Here is a 12,440-nt window from a genome sequence, read left to right as displayed (position 1 = left end):
ACGATTTTTGCATAATAACTTAATGAAAATCGAGTTGACAAGTCGGACTGAACTACAAACTACAAATTACAAACGTGAACGCGCATGAACGATAATCGTTCATCATTTGACTCAGAAAGTGAACGATTTTTTCAAAACATTATCGTTAAACGATATCGTTTAACGATAATCGTTCAAAAAATCGTTGTGTGTGTATGCAGCTTAAGACTTAATTTTGCAAGAAAGGATTATTTCCTATTTATTAAGGGTTGCAGAGGGCTCATTAATGGGGTGAAAAATTACTTATCTTCAGCTTCTGAAGATAAGGTCTGATTTTGATGCTTATAATAGGACACAATTTGTACATTTCTATGTTCACATCCACTAACGTAATACAAACTTTCAAAAAACAAATAAACAAAAGTGACGTATTAATAATGTCAGTCCTGGTGTCACCTGCCTCATGATTAACTTAAGATATGTATGAGGCCTAACCTAGCTGCATTTTAGGATAAAAACTGAAAAAGTTTAAGGAAATATTTTGTCAAACCTGTAGAGGTCAAGTGCAGGTGTTGCCCATAGCAACCAATTAGATTATCACTTCCATTTATTTAGTACATTATATAAAATTATAGCTTCAATCGGATTGGTTACTATGAGTAACATCTCCATTTGTCCTCTTTTGAAGGTTTGATGAATTTCTCCCTCAAAGAATGAAGGGTTAATACTAAAGTGTTAGTAAACTGGACTTATTATGTCATTTACACACTGCACATATAAAAAAGCAACTGTCAAGAGATGAGCAACATTTTCATAACTTGCATTCGACTGCGAAATTATGCAGAATTTGGCCTTAAATGTTGCCGGTCCTAGCCCAAACTACTCCATACAGCATATGCATTGGCCTTGTTTGTCCCAGCAGTATTTATAAACAGTAAATAGAGCAAACCTTACCAGAATCTATAATAATACGGTGTGAAAGGAACATTCTGCCGCCAAATCAGAATTTGAAGACTGTATTTCTGGAATTTTGCGCCTATGACTGTTCCAATGCAATTTTCAATTTGCATGAAATTTCATTGCAGCCTCACTCGTCTCTAAATTGACCATTTCCACGTTACATTGTGTCATACTTGCTGACAATCAGCTCCAGCCTTTCGGGAGGGAGCTGATTGTCGGCTTACAGCGGGGGGCGGGGCCGGCCATTGACATCACATTGAGGGCAGAGCTGGCCAGTGACGGCACATTGTGGGCGGAGCCGGGGGCTAGACCATGAAATTGCATCAACGTGGCCTCGCCCCCTCTTCACAATGCTGTTATTTTCGGCATTGTGAAGCAGGGTGCGGGGCCACGTTGACGCGAATCAGCCGCGAATCGCGACACCGCCCCCCCCCGCTGCGGGGGTTTCTAGTTTTTTCTGGGGTGAGGTCGGGAGGGTTGCCGGCTACCGGGAGGCTTGCCTGCCTTTCCGGGGGGGCGGGAGCGTCACCCGAAAATCGGGAGGCTTCATACTGCACAGATCATGAATTAAGCTCTGGATTTATTTTCCTTTCAATTCCCGCCCATATGTAACTAACCATTGAAAGGCTTAGAACATAATACTCATGGCATAGTGTAAAAACATGAAAACGATTTCCAAAATAAGCAAAGTTAACAGAAATAAATCTCCACAGTATTGTGGTGTAGTCAGGTTACCCAGTTAATACGAAGATTTGCTGAGCCCTGCATTTAAGTTTTAGCACCTCGTGAAACTCACATTCTGTAACAATTACACTCTGCAAGATGTCTCTCAACAGGAAAACGCATATTATTAAGTCAGAATTTATACATGCTGTATCAGTTTAACAAAGAGGTTAACAGATGGCTGTGCTAGCCTAGTGAGAAAGAATAAATGTCATTGAGTATATACATTCCTAAAACCATCAAATAAAACATTTTCCCACATATTTTAGAACGCAACAGAATTCTAATTTGGAATTAAACTTTCAAAAAAGGATAATCAGAGCAATTATATAAAAAGAGGCGAAAGAGATATTTGTGCTGTCACCTTGAGGACAGTGGACCCTTGATAGGGACAATTATAAAAGAGCATTTATATCAATCCCCTGGTGATCTGGGATTCCCTGCATTTCAAAGGGAGGAGATTTCTCTTTTGAGTGAAGCTTCAGGACCAAGGCGATCCTACGTTCTCCTAGATAAAATTAGAAAAATGCATCCGAATACTTGAATAAGTTTGAGGATAGATAAGCACCCTGTTTGATATGTAATTTTGTTAGGTAAGTTAAGGGTTAAAAGCTGGAGGGGGATGTGGTTAGTATTCGTCACTTGAGGAGTATAAGCCTATGGTAGGATTTAAGGGAGGGCTTAGAGGTTCCATATAAATAGCCTTGGTGAGGGGAGCCATCTTCCTCTTTCCAGTTTATTTCAACCAGGCTGGCTAAGTGACATATGTATTGTATTTTATATGTCTGTCTTTCTCTTCTTCTTTCACATTTCACACCCCATTTATTTCCCCTGGTCTATCACCCTCTCTGTCTCCTGTTAATTTTATCTTTTACTACTTTCCTTTTTCTAATTTCCCCCCTTCCTTTCCTTTCTGCACATGTTCCATACTTTTCCTCCCCCTTCCCCCGCTTGTGTTTCCATATAGTCCCTGTTACCTGCCAGTGCCCTCCCTCCCTGTCATTTCCAGATACACAGGCCCCGCGTCCCCCCCGCCCCCGGCTGCCAGGCCTCTCACCTCCGTGGCTGCTTCCCCAGCCAGGCGAGGGCCATGGTCCGCTCAGGCGCAAGGCTCCACCTGCCTGCACACCCGCTGCCGGCTCTCGATTGCCGCCCCCCCACATCGACCACCCCTTCCCCGCGGCCGTCTGCTCTCAAGCGGCAGCAATATTAGCTAGACGGCCCCCACTCCCCGTCTCCCCTCACGCTAAGCGCGGCCATCCCGCTCCCTGCACCGGTGGCTAGCTCCACCCACAGGGTTGCGGCGGCCATCTTGTGCAGCCAGGCGCCGCATGGTGCTCTGCTGCACCCCTCCGACCCCCCCATGCCCCCACTACTTAAGAACAGGGGGACACCTCCCTGCACAGCCCCCCCCCTGCTCTGCCAGCACCAGAGACCCCCTTGGTGCGGTGTCCCCTAGCGCGCCACCCACCAACTTGTCCCCTTTCCCCCCCCCGCACCCTGGGGTGGGGGTTACACCCCCCTTGCATTTAGGGGCGGCTGGTGCACAGCACAATAATCCTGCCCCATTCAAGCCTACAATGACGCGCCGCCGGGCTGCCCCCCCCCTTATTTCCCTGCCACCGGGATGCTGCACATAAGCCCAATGCATTTTTCAGCCCCTTATCATCCGCCCCGCTTATGCACTGCCAGCCACTGCCCCCCACTCTCCTCCAGTTCGCCCCCTCCACTGCTAACGCGGCCCCCCCCTTTTTTCCCAGGGATTGGTGCCTCACTACAAGGCGCAATAGCTATGCCCATCCAGCCGCATGCCACTATAGCTGTTTTCCTGAACCCATACATGTTTCCACCCCCTCCTCACACCCCCCCCCCCCAAAACCTGATCCCGTACCCCTGCTGGCTACAGCATCTCCTGCTCTTTCTTCTGCGGAGGGACTTTGTTGCGTGGGTTTCACCGGATATTTTTTCGAGCCCCCAGGTCACAGTTTTTTGAGCGTCTAGGACCATTGTCGAAGTCCAGCGGACAGATGGTGCTGATGTCGAATCAAGTCGTGGTGGGCGCACCGCGCAGCGAGGGACTGTTGGCGAACACAAAGGAGCCAGTGGCTGGGCCTTCCACGTCAGGATCAGGTGAGCATGGTGTTAACCCATTTGCGCAGCACACATTCCCCTTCCACTGATGATTCTAGCGATTCTTCCAGTTCATTTGTAAATCCGCGCAAGCTTAGGCGTTACTTAGTGCAAATTTAATGGGTAGCAAGGGTGCCCTTAGAGATTTAACACAGTGTCAGCAATTGAGGTACCGGATGAAGTGCGGGTTATGGTTCACTGAGCGAATACGGCTATCCTTAAAGATTTGAAGTTTTAAAGTAGGGAGCGGTTAGTGAAGAGTAAATTTGTGGATATGTTTGTGATTACGGCTGACGCACGTAGGTTTAGTTCAGGCTAAGTCAGCAGGAGTAATGGCGGGGGCCTTCGGGTATGTTATGTTTTTTGCGGCGTGCTACCTTGAGTCCAGACACAACAGGAGGGACAGGCAGTGTTTTCAATTAGGTTTCAAGGATGTTGAGGTTTGGCTTGCTCGACCAACTGCCTAGCTTGCCTGCGGAATCCTCGGTTGGTCGGAAGCAGCCCTTTCTGGCCTGCCCAGATCTGTGGGCATCAGCCGCTGGTAGTGCTATGCGTGTAATAACACGCAGGGTCATATGGGGCAGGCTGTGGATACAGTCATATCTGCATGCTCTGTGGGAGCATTCATCCAGCCAAGGTGTGCGCGTTGGTCTGCCGCACAGGGTCAAGGAGAATATTGCAGCAGCAGCGCAGAGGTGTTCAGAAAAGCACCGTCATTGATTAATTTGGGGGGTTTTGGCGTGGGTTTGCATTTATCTTTGACACAGGAATATCCTTGGTTTCTGAGAGGAATCTGAAAGCGGAAGTCGGGTGGGGGCCCATGCGTGGCCCCTTTTGCTCCACCCACTTTTGGTAGGGTTTAGGTGCACCGCCTTCAAGGGGGTGTCGTAGAAGGAATTGGGTAAATCGGGGTTGTTACAGAGTCTCTTACATAAATGGAAGGGTTCGGCAATCACACAAAATATCTGTCAGATCACTGCGCCGTTTAACAAACGGGGGTAGGGCTCTACTAGCTAAGGCAGATATCGCATCTGCTTTTTGACTGCTGCCCATTTCACCCCGAGTCCTTTAAATATTTGGGGTTTGGAGTTGCAGGGCTCAATTACATTACACAGAGGGAAAGCCCTTATGGCCTTGTGGTTAAGATGACTGTTTTTACATGCCGGCCGATTGGCTTTTTCATTTCGTGTACTTTAGTTGAAGGTTTTAGTTACTTTTTGCAGTAGTTGTCCATGCGGGTATTGGGACATACTGTTGTGTCCCGCTACCTGGATGTTTTCATGTTATGGGACTAGTAGATACCAGAGTTTGCCAGTATTCATTTAATTTCCTTAGTTTAGTCGTTATGGGAGCCCCGATGGCTCGTGACAGGTAAGAAGGTTCAGTTATGCGCATTATCTTATTTGCGGATAGAAATCAATACCTTGATAGGATTATGCCGCTTGCCTAGGGCGAAGGCGTGGCGTTTTGGGGAGTTGCTAGTAGCGTTTCATTTTTGAAAAAAAAAAAAAAAAAAGTTTTGCTAGTACAGTTGCAGTCGCTATCGGGCCCCCTCAGTTTGGCATTTAGAGTCATACATAGGGGTCGGTTTTTCAGTAGACGGCTAGAAGGAGCCACAGCAGGGGTTAGGAAGCCTCGTCACCTCATATGTGTCCCTCTGGAGCGGAGTGGACATGCTGCGCATTTGTTTGTTTTTTTTTTTTTCTGCGCAAATTCAACGGAGTACAGTTCTGCACACGTCACCCATAGCCAAGTCCGAACTTAGACCATTACGTATGCATCCTGTTAAGTGGTGCATTTGAAGGGGAGTGTGGCAGGGAGCCTTGGCCGGTTTCCAGTGGGGTTCAGGGCCTAGACAGGAACATCCTTATTCTTGAGAATTTTTCAATTGTAGTGGCGGTCGAACTGCGGTCCAGCAAGCCTTGCATTAGGCAAATCCTGTTTGGTGATAACTTAGGTGTGGTATAAGAAGGCTCTAATCTAGGACGGACTTGGATCCGGCCTCGCAGTGGTTAGGCATCTATGTGTTTAAGGAATATTGAGTTTAGGGCACGGCATGTTTCGGGCGTTGCTACCAAGATAGTGGACATCTTATATCGTTCAGTAGGACATGTTTCATTCGCTCGCGCCTCCTGCTAATTTACATGGTTCCTCCTTCCCCTTCCATGCCTGGCGGATCGTCACGCCGGCATCCAGGGGCTAGCACGGAAGTCATGGGCACCAAGTACATTAAGACCTACACGCTAGTTTTGTGCGATTGGCAAGGTGTTTAGCTTTCAAGAGCGGGCGGTTTCAGGTGGTTAATGATTGTATGGCAGAGTTTGTCTGTAGCTGCTATGACAGGGGTCGTTCCAAGGCGGCTTGTCTCCAGTGTTACCCAGTATAATTTTCCAAGTTGCACGTTTGGCGGATCCTGACAAATTATTTGTATTAAACAAGGCATTTAATAGGGTGGGCAAGAGAGTATTAACAAAGGTATTTAATAGGGTGGGCAAGGGAGTGTCCTAACAAAGGCGTTGCGCGGAGCCCCATCAACGCAGCCCTATTACAAGATTTGATTGGGCCAGTAAAGGAGTGGCTTCGGTCAAGTGCTAAGCGCCTTCCCCCCCCCCTTTTTGATTAGCATTTTCATTAGCTTACTTTAGGGCTTTTAGAATGGGCGAGCTAGTTGCTGCTACTAAGATTTCTGCGCTATCAGGTTTAATGTTAAAATAAGGTGGTTATCAAACCGGTATTGAGCTTGTGCTGAATAGATGGGTCTAAGACAGATTAACCGGCAGGGAGCGAAGGATTTCTATTCAGATGCATGCAGATCCAGTGATTTGGCCAGTTGCTCTTTGGGGTACTTTAATAGGGTTTGCCCTCCAGGTGGCGGGCAGTGGTTATCCATGTTAATCTAACTCCCTTTTGTCCAGGTCGTACTTTACGAGGGTGTTTCAGAATTATATTATAGCTAGGGCAGTGGAAGTCGTATTTGAAACAAGTAGCATTAAGTAGTTGCGCTCCTTGCGAGTTTGTTGGGAAACCCAGGGGCCTTATGCCTACTGCCACTAGGGATTCTGAAAGGATTTTCAGCTTTTGCCCTCAAGGAGGTTTTGCTGTTTTTCATCTTCAGATGGGTCACCCAACTATTTGTTTCCCTTTCCTTGTGGTTAGATTATTATTGTTATTATACATAGCAATTTCTGTTTGTATTAAATACCAATATCTGTCTGTATAAATGCCAATTCTGTCTAGGTGAACTTTCGGACAGGGTTGTCCGTGAGTGCTAACTGTCGGGTGTGGGAAAATTCCTATATTTACTGGGCTAGCCAGCACCCTTTGGAGTTACATGCCCAATTTTGGTTGTGAGTGCGTAAGTGGCATTGCTTAGGATTACGAGAAATGCACTGTAAGTGCCTGCTAGATGCCCCATGGGCAGCAGAGGAGAAGTTTGGGGCCAGACTTGGTAGGCAATGATTTGGTCGCGCTCGTGGGTATTGAACGGATATGGCCATTGCACGCTTGTCATTTAGCGTTTGGTGGACGCGTCATACAATACCCAAGTTTATGTCACGGGGCAGAGAGCTTGCATAGGCCCGACGGGGTACATCTCACGAGCGCGCGGCTAGAGCGTTGACCGATGACCTCTGCAGTTTTCAATTTCATTAAGAAGGTCACAGTTTTGGTGGCGGGCCTGGTTCTGCGAACCGGGCTTTGGCGGGAAGCAGTGCTCATGGGCGGCCTATTATTAGCGCAGGAGTGCCTGTGGTAGCATTCTTCCTTTGAGAGCGGCCAGTTTGTCACCGCCTAAAAGGGGGGACATGGTCATTGTTCCAAGGGAGGGACCAATGCTGTGCCAATTAGGGAAGGATGGTACTGCCCCAGGTCAGTCTGTGCAGGGCGGGGATCCGCCCCTTTTTATTTGTATTGATATCCACTGGGCTGTGGCCTTGGAGCACTGCTTTCTTCTTGCCACCTATTCTAGAATTTCAATTTGATCAATAAATTCTGGCTGTGACCTCTTTGAATTCCATATACATGTGTCAGTGTGTTTATTTCTAGGTTTAGGATTAAGTTAAGTTAACAAAAGGGAATAATAAAACAAATGGGTGACTTACTGTTGCTTCAGGTTTTGCAAAGAGGTGTAGAGCCCAACAAAAATCTTAAAATAACCCGACCTTATTTATTCCTATGCAAAACTCCCCAAAAAATGCATAAATGTCTGTTCCCCTTGCCAATATCATAAAATATATGTTAATCAAAAGAAAAAAAACAATGAAGCACACGAGCTATACAAAGCAATGAAATTAACGTATAAAATATTTCAGACCTTTCAGGAAGACTTTTTACTTATCTTTTCCAGAACCTTTGCATAAATCTTTAATATCTACTACACAGCTAGTTATTGCTAAAAAGGTTATAGATATAAAATACTTTTGTGGACTTTAAAAAGAAAAATGTCTTCTACTATACAGCTCACACAGGTGGAATGTTCTTCTGAAAATCATTTAGACAAATCCATACTGACATTTTAGATACTCAAAATGTTGTTAATGAATGTGGAAAATTGTGGATATGCACATATGATATGACTTGTGACGCCAGTACTGAAGCAGGGCGATGTTGCACCCTTGGCAGGCCCTGCCCCCTTGCACATGTGATGCCGAGAAGAGAAGCTGGGACCAAGAAACTAAGGATACGCCAGCAGCTCTCAAACGGATCTCCAGGCTACATGGAAAGGATCCCTGCAAGCCAAATGGCAGTGCCAACAGGCCAGCGATGGCACAGCCCTAGTAACGGGTCTGTGTGAAGCCATGTATACATCTCTCTCTCTCTCTCTCTCTCTCTATATATATATATATATATATATACAGTATATATACAACTAATTATCGATTGATTGATCGATTGATATATAGACAGATAGATAGATAGATGCATTTGAATACCTACCTACATTTTAAGGATAAATAAGGACAATGCCCTGCACCTGTTCAGCCCAAAATCTACACATTCTGCCTCTCTTAACCCAATTAAGACCACTTTTGGTGCAGCTCCACCCACTTTAGTGGAAGCCCCGCTCTTAGCAGGATCCATGAATCAAGACTGTCGCACCTAATTCAAGATAGGTGGGGTCTAAGATCAAAGCCCTAATTATTACAGAACCTCATATGTGGCAGTTCCTGGGTGCTGGCCATTACCTTCCATCTTTAAACATTTTATACACAAGTGTATACATATATAAAACTGTTAAAACATTCCAGTGTGCAAATAGGGCACATGAACATAGGGCCTGATTCAGACCCGGTTGCAATCCCTGAGCGCTCACAAACGGGTCGATGGTGGCCCAGAGCACATGCGCACGATGGAGCCAATCAGTCGCTCCGGGTCTCGTACCAAATGGGGCGTGCTGTCGATGTTGAGTGACAGCACGCCCCCTTTGGTGGGTGGGCCGGGGGAGTGGCTGCCCAAACGGAGGCGTTCCCATGTGAACGCCTCCGTTTGGGGGCGGCCCCACTGACATAACGAGTGATGTCAGTGGGAGAGATTTCGGCTCTGTTAGAACCGAAATCTCTCTGGGGCTTGCGGCAACGAGACCCTACCACAAGGGTCTTGTCGCAAGCCCGATGGTCGTGATAGTCTTGACCATTGCGACCATCTTCCTGGCCGCTCGCTATAGCTGTGGGTGGTCACCCTGATTCAGAGCGAGCGCTTTGTCAGAGTGTCCGGCTCTGAATCAGGGCCATAGTCTATAAAAAAGCTTCATGAATTTTAAGGAACAAAAAGAACAGTTGTAATAAATTAAGGTTGATCCCCAATAATTATATACACAGTGTTTTGACATATCTTTTTTTCATTTGCCGCATAATAAACCTAATAAGCTTACAAAGGGTTGCACAAAGCTTGTACATAGGCAAAACATCAAAACACAGAATGGGCATGAAGTAAGCCCTCAAATTAGAGTATTCAGCCAGAAAGGAATGAGTTAACTGCACAGAAGGTGTAATCATTAGCGTTACTGCCTCACAGCACTGAGGTCGTGGGTTCGATTCCCACTACGGCCCTAACTGTGTGGAGTTTGTATATTCTCCCTGTGATTGCGTGGATTTCTTCCGGGTGCTCCGGTTTCCTCCCACAATCCAAAAATATACTGATATGTTATTTGGCTCCCAACAAAATTAACCCTAGTGTGTGAGCTTGAGATAGGGAATATGGATTGTAAGCTCCACTGGGGCAGGGACTGATGTGAATGGCCAAATATTCTCTGTAAAGCGCTGCGGAATATGTGTGCGCTATATAAATAACTAGTAATAAATAAATAATAAATAAAATAAAATAACTCTCTGGGTTTAATAATGCAGCTTATTCTGTAAGCCCTTTTGGATAACTGCTTTGTGGGTTGAGTTGCTTGTTTATTTTTTATATTTGCTAATATAATTTTATACTAATAATTATTCAATTATTACACTATTTCTAAAAACAATTAGCTGAGATGAGAGGTGATTTACACAGCCTGCCTGCTGTACAGCGCCAAGCATCTTACTTTCTCACCTCTGCACTCTCAAAAGGCACCTACATGATTTAAAGGTTCACCTACACAAAGTCTTAAGCAGAGGTGTGCTGTTTTCATCTTGCGGGGTTTATGTGTCCTTTGGACACGTCCCGCACCAATCTTCCTGATCCAGACACTTGTTCTGTGATGTCATGGTGACAAGGTAGGGAGAGGGGTGGAGGTCCAGGGGGTATATGCGCCCTGCTAGTGCCCTGCACCTGGGTGGCATAGCAGGCGTAAGAATCCATAAAGGACCACTGCGGAAAAGTGTAAGTATTATATACTTCTATCACTTTAGCGCCATCCACTTCAATTAAATAAAGTTTTCCTATATAAATACTGCTTGGTTTAGGCTCATTTACGGCTTAGGTAATAATGTAAGCAATATGAGGACTTGCTTTATTAAATGTGTCTATTTTGTGTGTATGAAGCATTTTATTACCTTGTCCTGAGCGCTCTTGCAAACGCACTTACATTATCTGCTGAAATTACACCTGGATGCAAAAAATGTGTCAGATTAGCGTAGAACAAGAACCAAAACTGCCAACTCTGAACTGCATGAAATGTAATTCCTGTCGTGGACTGGATGTGGCAGTGAGCTGATTCCCCACCAATATCCTGCAGTGTGAACCCACGTATCTTGGAGAAAATCTTGGTGCACCCAATCACGGTGCATGGTGGGTCTAAGGCTGGTTTTGTATTGCGCAGAAAACCTTTTTGTGCTTTGGAAATTACTTAAGTCTTGTTCAGAGATAATTAGGGTACTTGCTAATTGTTATCATTAAATATTAAATAATAATAATTTACAATCATCATCTGTACATTTTTGAATAATGATTGAATTTTCCTTCTACAGTGCTTTGTGTTCTTGTAAAGTATATTTTTGTATAATTTCTGAAATGCAGAAAAATTTAGATTCCAGAAATCATTTGTTGTCGTGTACTTTACAAATATTAGGTAAATATTAATCCATCTAGGTTAAATTAAACATTAATGGATTTATTTTCAAAAAGGCGCCTTTTCTAAGTCCAGCTTGCTTTACACTGACTGCAAGTGCCGTTTTCAATTTTTACCTCCTGTCTGCCAGGAAGCAGCAGGTTCGTAAATAAAGCCCCAAGCATGTGTTCCCATTTATGTGGCTGTAACATATTCTTTAACATACCTTTGTCATACATCCCTACTGTCCTGATTTTTTGCAAAACAATCCCAATTTGAGAGCATTGTCCCACCATCCTGAGAGACTACTTGCTTGTCAAGACTTACAGGGATGTGGGAGGTAGAACACAGCTCACCATGGCTAGCTTCAAGTTCCTGTGTTATGTTTCCATTCCATATTATATATGCTTATCTGCATTTTGCATGATATACAATATACTGTAGTCTTTGAATTTACTTGGAATTGTGAAGGTCAGTTGATGGTTGGGGTAGGATGACAGCTCATGGCTATGGTAGGACTGAGAACACTTAAAGCCAAATTTCAATTTTTTATTTTTTGCTTAATAGCAACGTAAAAAAACATAATTTAACAAAAAGTCTATATAAAATGCACCGTGGTAATTGTTCTTCTTTTGTTTCTTTTTCATGTTTAATTTTTGTTGTATGGGATACTTAAGATCTAAGCCTTAACAATAGACTTGTTTGCCCCTTAAATTCTTGAACTCTTTTACTGTTTGAGACTCTGCCACAACTGCTGGGAGACTATATTCTCGAGATCTATCTCCATTTCTGTAAAAAAAAAAAAAAAAACTCTCAAACATCGTCTTTTTGCCATTTTTCCCCTACAATCTGAAACTTTGGGCCTGATTCAGAGCCGCTCGTAAGCCGCTGCTCGTTCGCTCCGAGCGATGTTCACACATCTGCGCTTGCGTCTGGGTCGTAATGCGCATGCACCAACCAGTCAGTGCGGTCGGAAAACGTGTGTTCGCAAAATTGCGAGTTCCTGCTAATTTGAGTGACAGGATGAGGCATTTGTGGGTGGTAACAGGGGAAGGTACTTGAAAACGGGGAGTGGAGATCCGAACGCAGGCGTGCCAAACGGTCAAAACGGGCGTTTTAAGGGTGTGCATAATTAACAAAGCAGCATCATTGACCACGTCACTTGGTTGTTTCTTAG

Source organism: Taudactylus pleione, unplaced genomic scaffold (genome assembly GCF_031769625.1).
Source record: "Taudactylus pleione unplaced genomic scaffold, aTauple2 ptg000303l, whole genome shotgun sequence".
In the NCBI taxonomy this organism is placed as follows: Eukaryota; Metazoa; Chordata; class Amphibia; order Anura; family Myobatrachidae; genus Taudactylus; species Taudactylus pleione.
The sequence above is the reverse complement of the archived record's forward strand: the minus strand, read 5'-3'. Positions refer to the sequence as shown.